This window comes from Oculina patagonica, chromosome 12 (genome assembly GCF_052425735.1).
Source record: "Oculina patagonica isolate OP01 chromosome 12, crgOcupat, whole genome shotgun sequence".
NCBI lineage: Eukaryota > Metazoa > Cnidaria > Anthozoa > Scleractinia > Oculinidae > Oculina > Oculina patagonica.
In genome coordinates this window covers 6,755,548-6,774,604 of record NC_135769.1, presented here as the reverse complement: position 1 = coordinate 6,774,604, position 19,057 = coordinate 6,755,548, and the positions used below count along the sequence as shown (strand labels likewise).

The following is a 19,057-nucleotide window of genomic DNA, read 5'->3' as shown; positions in this document are numbered from 1 at the left end:
ACAAGTATGGCGAGTCTCACTTGTGCGATTTTAGCAGGAGTACCGGTCATGGTGCTGGAAAAGACAAAAACGGAGACGTGTATGTTTACAAATTGGCCTGAGGTAAGCTGAGTAAATTAAATGCAGTCACCCATTTTGGTGCCACATTACCTTTTCTCTTGTAAAGCGTGGCTCTTCAAGCTATAACGCTATAAGCGATGTAGGAGACGCGGTGGCCCAATGGTTGTCTGTTTGATGCCATATTAAAAAGTCCAGCTTTGGACTCTGGTAGAAGTCACTTTGTTGTGAAGTTGTACTCTAACAGTGCCTCTCCGCTACCCAAGAATAAATTGCTAACTGGCGTACTGTTAGGGAAAGCTAGCGAAATGCTGAGGATCAACTTGCTATGGACTAGCATCCCGTCCTGGGGAAGCAATAATACTTCTACTTCTGGAAAAGCTCGTAAATAAAATGTCAAAATAATAATGTAAACTCGTAAAAGTTATATTTTTTTACTCCTCAATGGGCCATAAATGTAGTAGACTTTGTAAGTGACGTCCGCATTAACACCAGAAAATTCAAACCAGGTTTAACAAAACTGAGAGAATGAAGTTTACATGGAGTTCATGTAAAACATTATTTATGCTTTCATCGTGTTAAATTTGAAGTCGAAAAACCTCATGATCAGTTAGGCACTTCTACGAAGAAAACAAGTTTAAACTGTGTTTTACTAAACAGTATTTAAAACGTGCCTTAGCTTCAGGATTCTTCAGTATGAATGGGGTATTGGTCTATTCTTAACGGCAAATACCTCCCACTGGATAAATTAGATCTATTGATTTATTTTCCATTCTTTTTTACAGGAATGGTTATGAACGGATTACCAAACCGGAATTGAAGCAAAAATAAACTAAGGGTTTAATTCTAATGTAATTGGGGTTTAACTTGCTGGTATATAAAAAATGATGATGTCGCGAGCCGAGAAAGTGTGTACCGTTTCTCCTTATTATAAGAAATTAAAACTATCATAATTGGGTGTAACTTATACCAGCAATAACGTAATTTTAAGGCAATGAAAGGTGTGCAAAATAAAACGTTTGTGGTGTCATACAAATTTATGTCTTTATCGTCAATGATCCTGTATGCAAAGCACCCCTTTTCCCAGGCGATCCACGTGGAGTAGAATTCCTATGTAGGGGGGTGGGGGGGGGGGGGGGAGCTTAAAGAGCAGTGTGGTAAGTTGTCCTACCATTTATGAGATAAGGACGTTTGCCAGAAAAAAAATATATTATATAGAATTTTGACTGCGGCCAGATAATAAATTACTTGTACCAGAACTGCAAACAAGTGAGGGTCACCGACTTCATTTCAGAGATAAAGTGTGTGGACAACTGCCCTGATTACACATTTCCAGCATTTCGGCATGGTTTGCAGGGTTTATAGTTTTAACTAAATAATAAAGAAGATGAGAAAAAGGAGGCAAACGATCCTTAACATATTTTGTTGACCCAAGAGAGGCATTTGAAATCTTTGTATGGGAAAAAAAGTTTAAAAAGCGCGCGGAATTTGGAGACAAAGAAATCAAACTTCTAATCGCTGGATTTTTTTCATTTTCTCGCAAAACGTAGATAACAGTTATACAATGTCTTTTTTTTACAAAAAAACATGGAGTACACAAAGTGCAGAATACATACGAAAAAACTGTTTAAACATAATACAAGAAAAAAAATAGAAACTAATAAAAAAAAAATAAATAAAAAAAAACTGTTACAATAATAATGAAAGAAAACATTTGTTAAGCCTTCAGGATCTAAAGCAGTCTTTTCCATTTCTTATAGGTTCCAAGTAGTGTATGGTTAATTCTTGCGATATTTTCTACAATGTTACATCTGCAATTTATTTTGGCTAGTAATAGGCTAAGAGATGGGATAGATTTCTTGGATTTTCGTTGATTGATTGTTTCTGATTAACTTTCATTAACGTCATAAGGACATTGTTATTACGTGTTTATAGTGAAGTGTCCGCAAAATTGGGTCCGCTATTTTAAATTTCTTTAAAGTCATTTTCTTTCAAAAAATATTCAAAAAAATCAAAGTTTGCAATGCGCTCACAATAAGAGCAGAAAGTTCTCAAATTGTTCAAGTAGCGTTCATAAAACTTGCTTTACTGCTTTATAAAAGGCCAAACTTTTACAACCTTCGGACGGCCTTTTAAAGAAGAATGATGTACCTACGATTTAGGCCTAAAATGATGTCCATTAAGCAAGCGGAAGAACTATTGTTTTAAACTTGAAAATACAGCAAAACAGGGTATTTGAGAATGGAGATAATGGCTCTTCGCAATCTCGCTTGTCAGGACTGGCGTATGTTCGTATTTTAGTTTGAACGCGCAGACCCGGAGAGGTAAAGAATCCGATCCAAACAACGCGTTGGTAGTGTGTCGGCCGACACCATCAGCCGACAAACTGCCAACAAGTCGGCAGATACTACCGACGCGTCGGCCGATATATCGGCAAAAACAAGAGAAACACTCATTCACCGTCTGATTACAACGCTCATTCTTCCTAGAACTGTGATCTACTCTCATCAATTTTCCCCGGTACATCTCACTGAACCAGCTCAAATACAATCACTTGTCAGTGAATCACTCACTCACTTATAAGCGCTCATGCATTTGGCAACCATCCTTAACTTACTTAACTTCACTTACTGTTTTGGAAACACGGCAGTTAAAGTGCCTATGAAGTGAAAAAATGTTTTTGTTTAGTTACAAAATTTACCCTTCGAAATACACGTCTCCAAAGTTTGAGAGGAGTAGTGGCATAATTAACGATTTTATAAACGCTCAAAGTTGTTCCTCTTCCCTCTTTTCATATCTATACATTTAATTGGTGTAACAAACTCACTGTTGTCGGCAAACGAAACAATCGACTTTAAATGATTGTAACCGCGAAGCCTTCCGTAAACCGCGAAGCTTGCAAATGTAAATGGCAACTCAATCCAAAGTCACGCGCAGGAATATTATAAACATTTGTGCCGTGTGATCGTTGCGTCTACTTTGAAATAAATGAGTCTTTGATCTTGTAAATTTGGCATTAACCTGAATACTTCTTGAATGAAATTTGTCTTTATTTATAACATATATAATGACATCAACTGTAGTTTCGTCGTAAAAGATGGAAAACAACTTCATCTTTCTGATAACAATTATAAAGTTTACACATATGGACACACAACAAGAAAAGTTAATTGAAAGGCACCCAAGAAAAAAATAATACATTTAACAAACTGCAGTCAACGGAATTAAAAATGAATAAAATGAAAACATGGTATCGTACAGGAAAGGAAATAAAAGAGCGCTGATACTAAAAATGTTTGTGTCGATGGTGATTAAAATAGTCAGTTTACCAAGCAGAATACAAGCAGAAAATAACTACATCCGAGCAGAATCACTTGGAGTAATATCTATGTCCAAAATGGATTATTTTACTTTACGAGCAGAATTTCTCCAAGCTACGCTTTTCGATCCACAGCCATCAAGCTGTGAGCATAACGACACGTCAAGTTTTTCCTTTGCATTCCTTGCAGCAAGAGCAGCAGTCTCTATGATTACGCCATTCAATTATATGCTCTAATCCTATTATTTTCTCATTAAATACAAACATTTTAGGGTCGACAAGAAATCACAAGGCAGTAGACATTACATTCACAAAAGCTCATGTTTACGAGCAATTTCGACAGACAGACTAGGTCAATGTACCAGGAGAGTTTTTACAATCTACGCTTTTTGATCCACAGCCATCAAGCTGTGAGCTAGCCGACACGTCAAGTTTTGCCTTTGCATTCCTGCAGCAAGAGCCGCAGTCTCTATGATTACGTCATTCTATTATGCTCTCATCCTGTTATTTTCTCATCAAATACAAAACTTTTAGCGTCAACCAGATATCACAAAGCAATTTAAATTAGTGACCCAAATTTATAACTCTGTCAATTTCATCTGAGCGGGTGCACGGAAACTTCGAAGGAGCTACTAAAGCCTTTCATGTCCCAGGATTTTATCGAGCTTGGTGTACGTTCTTCAAGTCAGAAAGGTGCGTTCTCATAAAAGCAATCCATTGTAAAGTGTGTATCTAGAATTGCCAGTAAAATGGTTAAGAGCGCGCAAAAAAGCTCTAAGCAAAGGATTGACCCACAGAATATTGATCGTGAATAAGGTTTCTTTACATTAATTTTTTCATGTGAACATCTTATTTTCGAGCTGTGGCTTTTTAGCCTAACATCGTTCTCGCCATGTAAGCTAGTTATTTTTGACCTGTAAAAACCTATGAAAGACCACTGTGGACTGTTTACGCGGCTAGCCTAAATGAAAACTTTGTCGCACCAGCTGGCTCTCGACCGTTTGGTTGAAAGAAATAAGTATTCGGCAAAGAGGAAGTTTCACCTAGGGTATTTTCTAACTTCTTAAAATTTTGGATGTTCCCGGTCTCAACACTTATATAAACAAAGACTGTACTCGAGGTTCTTGTGCATATTTAAAGGGTAAAAAAACGTCTTTAGCCGCAAAAGTATTTTAAAAGGCCCTGATCGTTATTTTAGCTAGTTATCGTAACTTGATTAAACGCAATAGATGGAGACCATTGAGGAGAATTTATTTAATTGCAAGTCTTGATATTGGACGCATATTGACCATGTTTAGTATCGCAACCAAACACCAAACACTTCAACGTCTACAAACAGCTTTTTGCTTTCGTGTACGCCTTTCGTTTACAATAAGGCAGGCGTAGAACCAGTCAAAAACGAGAATTTTGTTATAGATACGATTATAATGTTAACACGTTCAAGATAACAATTACAAAAAAGGTTAACACATATGCACAGACTAAAAGAACAGTTAATTGAAAGGCACCCAAGGTATAAATACAGTTCACGTACGGCAGTCAACGGCATTAAAAATTAATGAAATTAAAACACGGTTTCGTAAAGAAAAAAAGAAATAAAAGAGCGCTGATACGGAAATTTCAGTAGTGAGGGTAAACAATATTAGTCCGTTTACCAAGCAGAATACTAGCAGAATACAGTCGGGGGAATAAGTGCCGGTTTTGGCAAATCTTCGTTGAAGCACTCGAAAAGTTTTCGAATTATTTCATCCAATCAAAAACAAGCGCGAGCGCTCACGAGTACTCCGAAAGCAATCAGTGTACAAATTAATTCGTCATGTTGCTTACCAACTTCTGGGATAAAAACCGCGGGCTCAACACCTCTCGGAGAAGTGATGTCGCCATGAACTAGCACTTGTTCCCACGAGTGAATTACTACATCCGAGCAGAATCACTTGGAAAATATCTATGTCAAAAAACGTTTTACTTTGCAAAGAAAAAAAAATACTGCTCGTGTACATTGACCTATTCTGTCTAACGATTATTGTATTTCTATGTCCGAGTAGACATAGAAATGCGTGTAGTAGGTCAATGTACAAGCAGCCGAATTTTTCCAAGCCTACGCTTTTCGATCCACAGCCATTAAGCTGTGACCTAGCCAACCCGTCAAATTCCCCTCTGCATTCCTGCAGCAAGAGCCGCAGTCTCTATGATTACGCCATTCTATTATGCTCTCATCCTGTTATCAAATACAAAACTTTTAGCGTCAACCAGATATCACAAAGCAATTTAAATTAGCCACCCAAATTTATACCTCTGTTCATTTAAAGTGTTTCATGTCCCAAGATTTTATCGAGCTTGGTGTACGTTCTTCAAGTCAGAAAGGTGCGTTCTCATAAATATTTCCCTTGCAAAGTGTGTATCTAGAATTGCCTGTAAGTCGGTTAAGGATGCGCAAGAAACCTCTAAGCAAAGGATTGAGCATAGAGTATTGATCGTAAATGAGGTTTCTTTACATTTGACTTTCATTGCATCACGATTAACAATATTTTTTCATAAGAACATCTTATTTTCGAGCTGTGGCTTTTGTTTCGTTATTAGCCTGACATCGTTCTTCGATCGTTCTCACCATGTTCGCTAGTTATTTTTTACGTACGATATGACCAGTAAAAACTTAATATATAGATTAAAGCAAGCCTTAAAGCGGAGCTCCCCATTTATTTAATTTTCACTGGAGTTTACGATGTCTCTATTCAAATAAATATGTGGCCCATAGGTGCAAGACAAATTAAAATCGATAATGGTTAAAATGAATGTCTCTCGGTAGAACAAAAATAATAATCCGTAGGCAGAACAACTCATGGCCTAAAAATGAAATAAGATTTAATTCTCTGCTTTCTAAGAAAAGAAAGTGGTTTCGCGTTCCTCTTATCATTATTTTTGCTTTATACAAAAAAGGCGTCAATATATTTCGCGGACAAATATTCCCGATTTCCCTTCCCACTGTTCTTGCCTGAATTTGTCTTAACATCGGTGCACTCAAATGGTTGCTCAAGCACGCAAATTTTAAACTAATCTGGGATAAATCGGTGGCCTTTTTTTATTTCTTACCGTATGCACAGTTTAAACATATTTAATGCACACTTAATCATCTCTATTCAGTGTAGTTATTCAGTGTAAAAGTGAGCCAAAAAAAATGTTTGAACTACTTTAGAAAAAAAAAATATGAGTCAGTTTGTATTAACACCTCGCGCTCGAGCTAGGTAGGGTAAACATGATTTTCAGAACAAGTTTAGATTAAATAAATTAATTTTGCTCGAGGCTAGCTTCTCCTTTGTTGTCGTTCAGCACTTCGAAAAACGTCACATACTGTATAAATTTCTTCTGCAGAGAAAATTACGGCTGAAAGTCGGAATAAACTTACAGCAATAAGTAATAAACTCTGATCTAACAGAACATCACTGCAAAGGGATTTCATAGAAATCAACTTACGGCAATAAATAATTAGTAAATCCATAACAAAATAAAACCAACTCAAGAGAACAAAAAAAAAGAACTGACATGTAAGCATAAACTTAAATGTACTACATATTAAGGCCACTAAAAGCGGCAAACCTTACATATTTTTATTTTATTATGCATGAATGTTTAATCAAAACCAATTTGTAATTTCTGAAATTTTGAGGTTGGGTCGTACGGGTAGATTTTGAGAAAAAACTCCATTAAAACAACTAGTGCCCAGTATCCTGTTAAGCACTCGGTCGTTCATTTTTGCTGTTTCTTGATTGTTTATTAGCATTTTTATTATTCAAATGTCGTATATGATAATTATACGCTGTAATAAACAGTTTTAGGAGAACGATAAAACATTTCTAAAAAGGTTTTGAATAGGCTAAAAATTTGGGCTCATTCACCCCCTCAAGTGAGCCGCCTTAAGCTTATACACATAATAAAGTTAGAGTTTCGTTTATGCGCTAATTTTTGTAAATAAATCCAGACGTTTCGGGACTTCTGTCCCTTCATCAGTGGAAAATAGCCGTTAAAGTCAGCGCGCGTCATTTTCTTTGAATGTGGCAACATTGTGTGTGCGCGCGCTAACTGAGTCCATTTAAATAAAAGCAAAGTCAATGTTTATGCCGCGCGGCTGTAGAGTGCGGCATTTGAAGATCAGGCGGCCTTCCGCGCTGCGTCTTTCTCTGATGTTCGTAAGGCCTGATCGCACAACAGACACCATCATGTCATCTGTTGTGTGACCAGGCGAGGAGGAATGTTTTGCTACGCACGCCGGGCCAGCAGAGCTCTTGAAGCGGCACTCTCGGAATAACTTTTTGCTTTTTTATCCGATTGAGCTCAAATTTGGCACAGTGATAGAACTTTTTATCCCAAATAATCGTATGATTTTTGTTTTTTGAATTTAACGGTTTTTGGCGGGAAAATGACGTCACAGTGCTAAAGGCAAATTTTTATTTCCTTGTTATGGCACAAAAAGTACACGATTCTGAAAGAAGTCGTTAAGATAAAGTGAAATGCGAAAGAATTATTGAAAAAGCTCAATCCGTCTTGAAGATATAGAGTTTGAAAATTTCAATTTCCCGCCATTTTGTTACTATTTTTAGAACAATTACAAAATTTAAATCTTTGTATCTTCAAGGCGTATTGATATTTTTGAATAATTCTTTCGCATTTCAATTTATCTTAACGACGTCTTTCAGAATCGTGTACTTTTTGTGCCATAACAAGGAAATAAAAATTTGCCTTTAGCACTGTGACGTCATTTTCCCGCCAAAAACCGTTAAATTCAAAAAACAAAAATTATACGATTGTTTGGGATAAAAAGTTCTGTCACTGTGCCAAATTTGAGCTCAATCGGATAAAAAAGCAAAAAGTTATTCCGAGAGTGCCGCTTCAAGAGCTCTGCTGGCCCGGCGTGACGGGCAGGTCAGCTTTCCTCTCGACAGATCTTAAATGTTCGCAGAACCTGTCAGAGCCTACGTCCTGTTTCGCCAATGTACGACATGGTGCATGCACGACAAGTGATAATATAAACGATGTTACTGGTCGTGCACGAGAACCTCTGTCGTATTGTCAGCGGCCCACCAGGGGTGTTGATCTGGGAGGCTGGATTGGCGTGAGCGCAGGTCCTGCATCGTGGGCGGTGGCACGGAAAGGTTCCATGGGGTTCATCCCCTGTGTTAGCGCCGGATTGAAGACTGCTGCGAACCAAGGAATCTCTTAAATTGGTGTCCCGGCGGTAAGCACCGAGTACGCGCGAGTTGTCAAAGAGTTCCTTTGTTTCAGGATCTGATTTGAGCAGAGAGAAGTTCTTTGAAAGAATGTTCTTCACGTGGCGGTTGATTGGGTTGTAAGTTAACACCAAGGGGATAACTTGCTCGTTGGATTGCCCGTCGTTAGATGGTCGCAAGGCAGTTTCGCGGGAGATGCTGTTGACGCGTTGGAGGGCTCGCTCTACAACTGCTGGAGGATACTCACGGTGCAGAAAGAAAGATGACATTTCTTTGCTTTTGGTGTTATAGTCATTTTCGTCACTGCATATTCGTTTGAGGCGTAGAAACTGGCTATAAGGGACGGAGTCCTTACACTGGACAGGATGTGCCGAAGTGTACGTGAGGTACCAGTGTGAGTCGGTTAACTTGTAGTGAATGGTTGTCGCTAGTCCTTGAGGTGTTGGCGTCAGGAAGAGGTCTAGGAAAGGAAACTGTTTGTCACTGATGGCCCAGGTGAACTGAAGGCTTGGATGGAAGTTGTTAACGAACGTGGCAAAGTCGTCAAGTTTGCTCTTGCTACAAGCAGCTGCCCCTACAATGTCATCAATATAACGCTTGTAGAGGTCAGGCTTCCTCCCAGGATACTGTTGGAAAATCTGTTCTTCGACGTGGCCGACGAACTGACAGGCGTAGTTGGGCCCCAGTCTACTTCCCATTGCCACGCCACCCGTTTGTTGGTAGAAACCTCCATTGAAACTGAAGCTGTTAAGTGTGAGGACCAACTCTGCTAGGCGTACTAAAGTATGCGTAGGTGGTTCCAGCACTGGCCGTTTGTCTAAGAAATGTGTTAATGCTAAAAGGCCATCGTTGTTTGGTATTACTGTGTACAAAGACTTGATGTCCATTGTGAACACAAAACGATTAGCGCTGGTCGTCGGATAGCTAAAAGTCTGCGCGATGTCGAGCATGTGGTTGGTATCCTTGACATAGCTGGGCAAACTGCGAACTAAGGGAGAAGTGACTTGATCGAGGTAGGTTGCCAAGAGCTCAGTGGGGCAGTTGCATGCCGACACAATAGGTCTCCCTGGGTTCCCTGGCTTGTGTATCTTTGGGAGGAGGTAAAACTTGGAAGTTCGAGGGTGATCTACAATGAGATTGGTAGCTGTAGCTGGAAGTTCTCCATTTGCAATGGCATGTTGGACAACTGAAGTTACTTTATTTTGATGTTCCGTTGTCAGGTCGTGATCAACACGTTGGTAAAAATTGTTGTCTGCAAGCTGTCGTTCAGCTTCCTGTATGTAAAGGTCACGATCCCACACTACAACGGCTCCACCCTTGTCGGCGGGTTTGATTACTATGTCAGTCCTTCGCTTTAAAGAGAGAAGGGCAGTCAGTTCACCCCGAGACAAATTCATTTATACAGCTCATTTGAGAAAGGTTGTCGGAAAAAAAAGCACAGAAGTGCACGCTACAAGATCGAAAGGTAATATGGGTAGAATTCGAAAGCTACTACTACTAACTTTTTCTTCGGACATGTGGAAACGAGGTTCTTTTAGCCACGCTAAACTTAAGAAGAATTTTAAATCTCCAAGGCATGCGATAACAAAATCTTCACGTGCAAAACTACAAACTTATACATTTCCGCTCTGCCAATATGCAAATTCAAGTGAATACCGAGGTCACCGTACCTTTCGGTGTTATGCGTGCACTTTTGTGCTTTTTCCCACAACCTTTCTCGAATTAGCAGTATCTAAGAGTATTCGTGTGGACAAATGCTTGATTCGCCATCTTTTTGAATTGATTGCTCGTGACAAAAGTGCAACTAAAACAATAGCAAGAAACACAAACCGAATCAATTGCAATAAAAATATCAATCATTTCTCGTTCAGTTTTGAATTTGTTTATTTTTTTAAAATTAATATTATTATTAATATATATTTTGTGTTTATAGGCTTGATGGCGCCTGTTAGGATAGGCGTGTTCCTTGGTCTTATGGTTATGGCTCAGATGGTATCATGCCGGGAAATACGTAAGTTATAAACTGTCCAGTCCACACAATGCACACGTCCCTTGCGCTTAACGGGGTCATGGGTAAACATATGAAGAAATATCAAAAATACAATGTTCTTTGGCAGTCCAATGTAAAATAATTCACCTACAATTTACTTTCTGATCATTAACCAAAAGCTCCTTCTAAAACTAAATTGCTTCATCTTTACTTTGTTAAAATGAATACCGAAAGGTTGAATTGGCTTATTACTATGTCTGAACAGGCTTCTCCTGGGCTTTTCTGTACATTTGCCTTCTGTGCCTGTATGTAATTTTTAAAATTAACGCATTTATCCTCAGTACTAGGCTTATTTACTAGGACAAATATACTAAAAAAAACAAGAACAGCAAACAAACAAACAAAATCCAATAACTTCCTGCGAGCAGTGACGTCCGAAAACGAAATTGTAAGTAAAAATAAAGATGTTCTCGGATAATTAGTTTAAACCATAGTTCCCTGTTACTGACAAAATGCATATAATAATGAATATTTTATCACTTTGCTAACAAGTTTCTAGCCTGCGCCGCAGACGAATCTAAAACCTGATTTAGCCGGTGTTCGATTATGTCTGCGACGCAGGCTAACAAGTTCTTCTTCGCTGCCATAAATTGACATTTTTGTCACAATTCACCCAGCTACCGAGAGCCTGGACCAGGCTAGATTTAGTATGACTTTTTATTGGTTTTCTACCATAAAAGCTCTGTTAAGACCACCTCTCAAATAAATAAGCAGCCCGCCGAAAGTCATTTTTTTCTAATCAGCTTCCTTTCCGTTAACTCCTCCCTCCTTAGGTGGTAGATCAGTAAATAAGAAAACAGGATGCCTTTAAAGTTATTCATCTACCACATTTACTTTTTATGGCATTTGTATAGTTTTATTATACTGACACCGGTTTTATTGTACTTTTTTTGCTGCATGTTTTAGGAGATTTTGATGAAGGTACGTAAATGGAAACAAATATGAATATAATTCATTATTTTTTTATTTGTGAACATAACTTCTTATAATAACTAATTTCCAAATATCTTCAATTCAAGCTGTAGATTTAAATACCCTATTTGGGATGCTTGGGTTAATCATTTCTTCTTTGGCAATATATGCACAATAGATTGGCACAAGGAACGCAGCTGTTTATAATTACTCTCAGTACTGTTAAATGAAATTGATTGAAAAAAAAGTTTGATTTGTCTTTCAGGCGATTGTCAGAAAAGCTTAGGATTAGAAAACTATGCGATTCCCGACTCCTCTATCACGGCTTCAAGTTTTGTGTCTCCAACTACATCCGTGTATATGCCCGGGAATGGAAGACTTAATTTTCGCCTTGAACCTGGACGTGTTGGAGCATGGGCGGCTGGCAATCTGCGTGAAAACAGCTGGTTTCAAGTTGATTTTGGACGATTTGTGAAAGTGACTATGGTTGCCACTCAAGGAAGACAAGATGCTTATCAATGGGTGACAAAGTACCGTGTGTCATACAGTAATGACGGAAACTTCTTCGAGGACTATGACGAAGGAGGTTATGTCAAGGTACTTGTTTGCTTTTTAAATGTAATGCGTTGTTGGTTGTAATGTCTTTTGTCTATGTATTGATTGATTGGTTCGTTCTTTCATTCACTGATTGACTTATAACAGTTATAAGGTGAGTAGGTAAGCAGAAAGGTAGGTAGCTACGAAGGTAGGTAGGTAGGTAGGTAGGACTGGTAGGTATTAATTACTTACAATTAATGTAATTAATTAATGAATAGCTCATTAAGTAATCAATTAGTTAACCTAGGGATTACTTATTCGATTACTTAATTACTCCATTCATTTATTTTTGTAAGTACGTAGGAAGGAAGGTAATATATTTTAAATTTTATTTTTTTATTAATTAGTAAAATAACTTATTCATGCAGGTAAGTAGGTAAGTAAGCTTCATTTTTTTACTTTTAGATTTTTATTGATTGAATAATTATTAATCAATTTAATATTTTTCCTAGAGTATTTAATATTATGCGTTAGAAGCTGTGAGTTTAACTTCTAAATAACCCCGGTTTAACTGCCATATTTATTTGTTCTTCTTCAAGACATTTGACGGTAACACTGATCGTGATACGATTGTCAGAAACAAACTGCAGAATCCCATAATCACCCGCTACATCCGAATCAACCCAATAAGCTACTATCATTGGATTTCCTTAAGAGCAGACTTCTATGGCTGTACTTCAGGTAAGAAGATGCCAAAGTTGTAGTTCCTATTTCTTGGTTGTTTGTTTATTGGTTTTTCATCTGATGTCATTAGAATTCTTAAGTCTCAATTGCTGATTTTACAAAGCTATTCTTTTCACATATTTTAGACATAAAAATCTTCTATGCAAAATCTGGTATTAATTTGGTGCTGTGTTTCGAAAATATCCGGGGGGGAGGGTACTCCCTATAATAGCCTATACGGGAAGGCTCCGCCCGAACGGGGTACCTGTTTCAGGCTTCAGGTATATAAAAGGGTAGGGATTTCACAAGTTTAGGTATATGAAAGGGTATGGAAATCTGTCATTTATTTAAGGTATTTTAAAGGGCCTTTAATTAAAATACTTCAAACAGACGCATTTTATGGCTGTATTATTTTAATTTATTAAGCGTTACATAAAAATGGCAAGAAAACGTCCTGTTTTAAGTGTATGCCATGTCTTTTAGGTGTATGAAAGGGGTTCCTTTTTTCACTAAAAGGTATACGAAAGGGGTACAATTTCTGTCAAAATGGTATATAAAAGGGTAAGGGGTTAGAGCTCCTGGCGTAGCCTCCCCGTATAAAACTTTTTTGAGTACCCCCCTCCCCCGGGGGGAATATAGCATTTTAAAAATTGTGATGTCACAGGAACGGTTTTTATGGCATTTTTTTTTTTCAATTTCTAGACATGATAACAGTTTAAATGTGATATCTTAACAGATTTGAAGGAAAAGCGAATGATATTGCTGTACAATATTATTATTGTACAACTTTATGGCCGCTATATTGGTGCCCCAAAGAGGGACACAAATGCTGTAAGAGGGCTAATTTCACGCTTATTTTTGGATGAGCTTATTATCGGAACGCATTTTGCTTTTCAAAAACGCTTCGGCCTTAGCCTTTGGAAATAATTTTGCGTCTAAAAAAATTTGGGTGCACATAAGACCATTTTATGGTAAAAATCTCTAAACACACAAAAAAAACTCTCAGTCGTTAAATGAGATGTTAAATCTCTGAACTTACATACTGTATTTATAACGATGTGAAATGCAAAACAAGTCTACAGCACGGGTCTAATAATAGAAAAAAATTGTGTCATCCTTTAAAGCTTAATATTAAATATAAGCTCACTGCACCGCTGGCATATATTCGGGGGAGTTTCTTTTTTGTTTCTAAGAACCTTTTTTTTATCGAAAATGTAAGTTTCACCTAACAGTTGCTATTTTTAAGATTTTTGCAGCAAACAACGATCGAAATAGCATCGTCAAATATGATTTGGATCCCGCCAATAACCGCAAGGTACATCAGAATCATTCCTGAGGTCTTGGTACGCTTACATCGCTTTGCGTGTAGAGTTCTACGGATGCGCAGCAAGTAAGAATCTCTAAATACTTGTTTTAATTAGCGTTTTGTCTACTTTAACAGTATATAGATTTTTTTCAATTTTCTCTTTTCTAGCACATATTATAGGGCTCAGTTTCACCTTCTTCGTAGTGTTAGAATACGAGTCTGTTAGCTTACCATACTATATTTCTGCCGTTGATTATATTTTCCTTACAACCCACACAAAATGTTAAGTCTCAATACATAGTGAAAACTCAACTGTTGAAAAAAAAAAAACGCACCGTGTTAATTGTTCCAGATAATGGCGGCTACTCCCAGTGGGGCGATTGGACTAAATGTTCTGTATCTTGTGGCACTGGACAGCGCTCACGAAGCCGCACTTGCACAAATCCTCCCCCGAGTTCTGGTGGCAAGGATTGCTCTGGCCTGGGACCTGACAAAGAGACAGGGGAATGTGACAGTGGAGGTTGTCCAGGTGAAGAAATGAGAGAAAGAGTTCTTGCAAATTTCTATTTCCAAGATGAGCTAGAGATATATATTTAAAGGGACACTGTCACCAGTTTCCCTTCAAAATGTCAAGAGCCTAAAGACATACAAAAACTACGAATAGGGTGTAATTTTGTTAAAAACCACCATGCACTAGTGTACTGAAGCGATAACCAAGTGCTATTATTATGTAAGACTAGACATCAGGAACTTTAGATCTAGCAACTTTAAAAACACCATAAAACTGCTGGAGCGATCCAAGTGCTAGTTATAGATTCCACCAAAATGTAAATTCAACTTTAAAAAGATCAGGCCATTTTTTTCAAGTTTTGTCCTTTTGGACTGGAAAAACACCTAAAAAATGTTTTGGCTCCCTTCTTCCTTTTACAACAATTTACTACTTCCTTTCATCTTTCTTCTTCCCTTGCATCCATTTACTTTATCACCGCCTTGATGTTCTAGGTGCATTTTCATGTACGAGAAGACCTATTCACCAATTAATTTTATTACTTTTTACCGAAAAGCATTAAAATCCCCGTGACAGTGTCCCTCTCGAATAGAACACGACCAGTAAAAAAACGCACGAATAAATTATTGTCTTTACTTACCCTTTATAGTCGACGGTGGTTACTCGGATTGGGCACCATACGACAAGTGTTCAAAGACTTGTGGTGGTGGAGTTCAGACGCGAAAGAGAACGTGTACCAATCCACCCCCGGCAAGTTCCGGAAAAGATTGCAGTGGACTGGGACCAGACACTTCTACCAGGGAATGCAACACCATGGAATGTCCTAAAAGTAAGATAAAGATTTTCATTCTTTTATCCAAAGGTCATAGAATGCTTTCAAAAATCACTTTTTCTTTCCGAGAATGTACTCTTAAATTTCCCGTCTGCAACATGGCAAACATAATTATGATTGTTCACAGTTTGTCGATCTGACAAAGTTGTTTGGAATGGCCAAAGCAGTAAGGCGATAAACGCATTTTAAAATCTTAAATTCTTGTAAAATGCAGTTTGTTTTACGAATCCTTTTTTTGTTTCAATGAGATTATTTTCACTTTGATAGTGGTTAGAATTGCAGACCACAATTAAAACTGGAAAACTATCTTACTTTATCCTACATGATTACATTAATCACAACCTTGTTTAAGCGTTTTGTTTTTAATGACAGAAACTTGGACTCCAGTTGGATGTTACGAAAACAGAGGACGAGCTTTGGCCGATATCTTGTTTAAACCTAAGCGTATTGCCAAGATTCCAAAGAAATATGAGCAATGTAAAGCCCAGGCCGACAAAAAAGGGGTCACCGTGTTCGGTCTCGATGACAGCAAATGCTGGACTGGCCAAAATGCAGCAAGTTCCTATGACATGTACGGACTCGCTAAAGGAAAGTGTGGAAATACTAGAAAGGGTTTGCGTTACGGCTTCGTGGCATCAGGAACAATTTTTGTCTACCAAAAGGAAGGAGGTAAATTAGTAAGCGTTAATATTATACAGTGTTAACTTCTAATGCCTTTCCCCTCTTAGTTCGTTAAAGGGGCAGTGTCACTAACATTAAGTGTCATTCGAAAATCCAATGAAGGTGCTGGGTTTAATTGGAAATCCATTTATAGTGGCCTATCCTTGCTAAAATCTACTGCACTTGTCGTAAAAATTGTTAGAAACTGGTAGGAGTTAAAGAAATGGTAACAAAAAAAAAAAATTTATTGAATTTCCCCCCAAAGGGTTTTTTTAATGGTATAAAACTTGAAAGGTCGGGCCGACGTTTTCAAGTTTGAGAGTTTTAGTTGGAAGAAATTTCTTAAAAACCAGTAATAAAGGTTCATTTACATCTTGGAGAACGAATTTATCCTTTTGATGTTCAAAGGTTTTTTAACCTTTATAATTCTAACATAGTTTATACAAAAACGTAGAAGACGTCCATGACACTGTCCCTTAGGTAAACTGACTTGTGTGACAGAATTCTTCTTTCTGTAGGTTAAGGTCGTAGACGGGCAGTTTATAACTTTTCGTCTCTAACAATATTTTCATAGTCTAAAATTACCTTGATATATATCACTTAACTCTAAAGTGACTACGGTACAGGTTTTCCAAAAATTATAAATGCAGTCTTCCTCAACAACAATCTAACTTGGACGATTACATCCTGAAGGCGGCCTAGTAATAGTTCTGTTATCAAAATATTTTCTTGATCATTTGTCCTCCGTTTCATCAAGGTGTTTGGAAACCACTTGATTGCTTCAACAACGTCTCCCCTCAAGACGCTTTCGCTTTGCCGGAATCATTTGACAACAATGTGGGCAGTGTAACGGGACCCGATGCAATTTTTGACTACTGCAAGGAGAAAGCTGAAGCACTTGGTTACAAGATGTTTGGAGCAGACGATAAGAGTTGCTGGTCAGGGGACGATGCTGAGAGTACATACAACAAGTATGGGGAGTCCACTGGGTGCACATTTAGCAAGAAGACCGGTCACGGTTCTGGACAGGACAAAAACGGAGATGTGTTTGTCTACAAATTAGAGTGAGGTAAGCTGCAAAATTAAAAGTAGCGATCCACATTTGTTTTTATGTTTGCCCTTATAAAACATGGCCTTGCCCTTACTCTTTTCGATTCAGAAATGAACTTTTTTGTTAAATAATAATAATGGATTGATGTGTGGAGAGAAAGAACTCAGAAAAAATTTGAGTTCACAGATGGGACTCGAACCCACGACCTTCCGTACACTAGTCGGACGCTCTAGCCACTGAGCTACTGAGAACTCTAATGGTGAGCAGTTGTCATTTGTGGGTGACACAACGACTGCATCGCGCAAGTCACATTATGTCAATGAACACACACATTTTTTTGTTGACGGGATTATTGTGTTGCCTATCTGGGGAAAGATACTTCTAGGAATGTGTACAGTCGAACTTAGGGCAACTAAACAAAATCCGTGAGAGTAACTTAGACTAGCATCCTCCTGCCCAGTGGGTTAAAAATACTCCTCGTTGCCCCTGATTTGTGGTCTGTACCGTTTAACAGAACGTAACATCCTATTACTGTAAACATATATACAGTTCGCAGATAAAAAGTTAAAAAATAAAACTTAAGGTAAAAGCTGTTAAAATTGATACTATTTTTAACTGTAAACATAGTTTCCATTTTTTTCTTTCTCGAAATATAGCTTGTACTTATCTGGGTCACAGCTTGGTATCTGTTTCCATACATTTTACAGTCAGTAACCTCTAGTCGATCGATATATAAGATGACTGATTTAATTTCCATTCATTTTTTCAGGACGTGGCCATGAATGGATTACCGAACCAGAAATGAAACTATAAATTAACTAAGGGGTGCTGGTTAAATTTGTAATGTGGGCGGGGTTGAGGGCAGTAAAATGTATCTTGCTGGTGTATAGCCTGCGTGGAAAGCGTTGGAAGGAGATGTTGAGTGAGGGAGGGGGGGGGGGGGAGGGGGGGGAGGAAGGGAGGTAGAGGGAGCAGGCTAGCTGGTGTACGTATTTTATTTCACTATAATTTAAACCAGCAATAGCGTAATTTCAAAGTAATAAAAGGTGTGCAAAATAAAACTGTTGTGGTCTCGTGTGAATATGTGTAGTGAAAAGAAAACTCATTTCAGGTTTTATATCCTTGCCAAAGAGCCAGATGAGAAACCTTTGAAAATACGGGTAGAAAATTGTTTCTCGTTTGTCATATTAGTCGCTGTTTGATGTAAATCTAATGGGCCGATTTACACGAGATTGTCTAATTGGCGTGGATCGTGGGTCGTGGGTCGTGCGTAATTGACACATCAAATCATTATTTTTGCTGTTTCACATGCCATTTCACAACAGCGTTTTTCCCCCTTGGATTTCTAATATATAAGCCTAGTTACCAGCTATCTCTAGATTTTAAATTTACCTAAAATGTGTGATGCTTAGCATGGCTGGCAATTTGAATTCACTCATTCAAAGACCTCGGATGGAGCTATTACGTTGCATGAGACTACCGATAGTTCGCAGCAAAACTGAAAAATCTCAAACAAACAAAAACACCCTTACAACGATTGCATCGACAAGGACAACTTTCTTCAGTTTGGCTTATAAGCCGATCAGGTACTTCTAATGCTGCCATTTCATCTGATCTGTGTAAAATCGGAATTTTTATCAAGGACCACTGTGTGAATCAGTAGGAAATTAGTGTCGAAATATTTCCACTGGGTTTCTTGAGATACGCGTAAAAAGGTTTTCACAGGATATATGCAAAAAATATAAACGTTTTTATTTTTTAATATTGGTCTGCAATATATCTTTAGTCAGTTCAACAAAATTGAATTTTCATTTCGCTGCGGTGCTTGGCAGTGCAAGTTTGGATTTCCCTTTTATTTCATTAAACGCAACCTTTGATAA

General features: G+C 37.9%; 1 protein-coding gene and 1 pseudogene across 2 annotated transcripts in view; both read left to right on the top strand.

Annotated features, from left to right (window-relative positions):
- Positions 1-19,057, top strand: part of LOC144631901 (uncharacterized) — an 86,071-nt gene that overhangs the window by 11,386 nt on the left and 55,628 nt on the right. The window lies entirely within an intron of this gene.
- Positions 10,668-18,116, top strand: LOC144632064 (uncharacterized; annotated as a pseudogene). The gene is made up of 11 exons (XR_013566853.1): positions 10,668-10,671; positions 11,555-11,569; positions 11,826-12,157; positions 12,697-12,857; positions 13,557-13,651; positions 14,077-14,210; positions 14,479-14,655; positions 15,284-15,463; positions 15,839-16,135; positions 16,884-17,195; positions 17,947-18,116. The product of XR_013566853.1 is annotated as an uncharacterized LOC144632064 (transcript).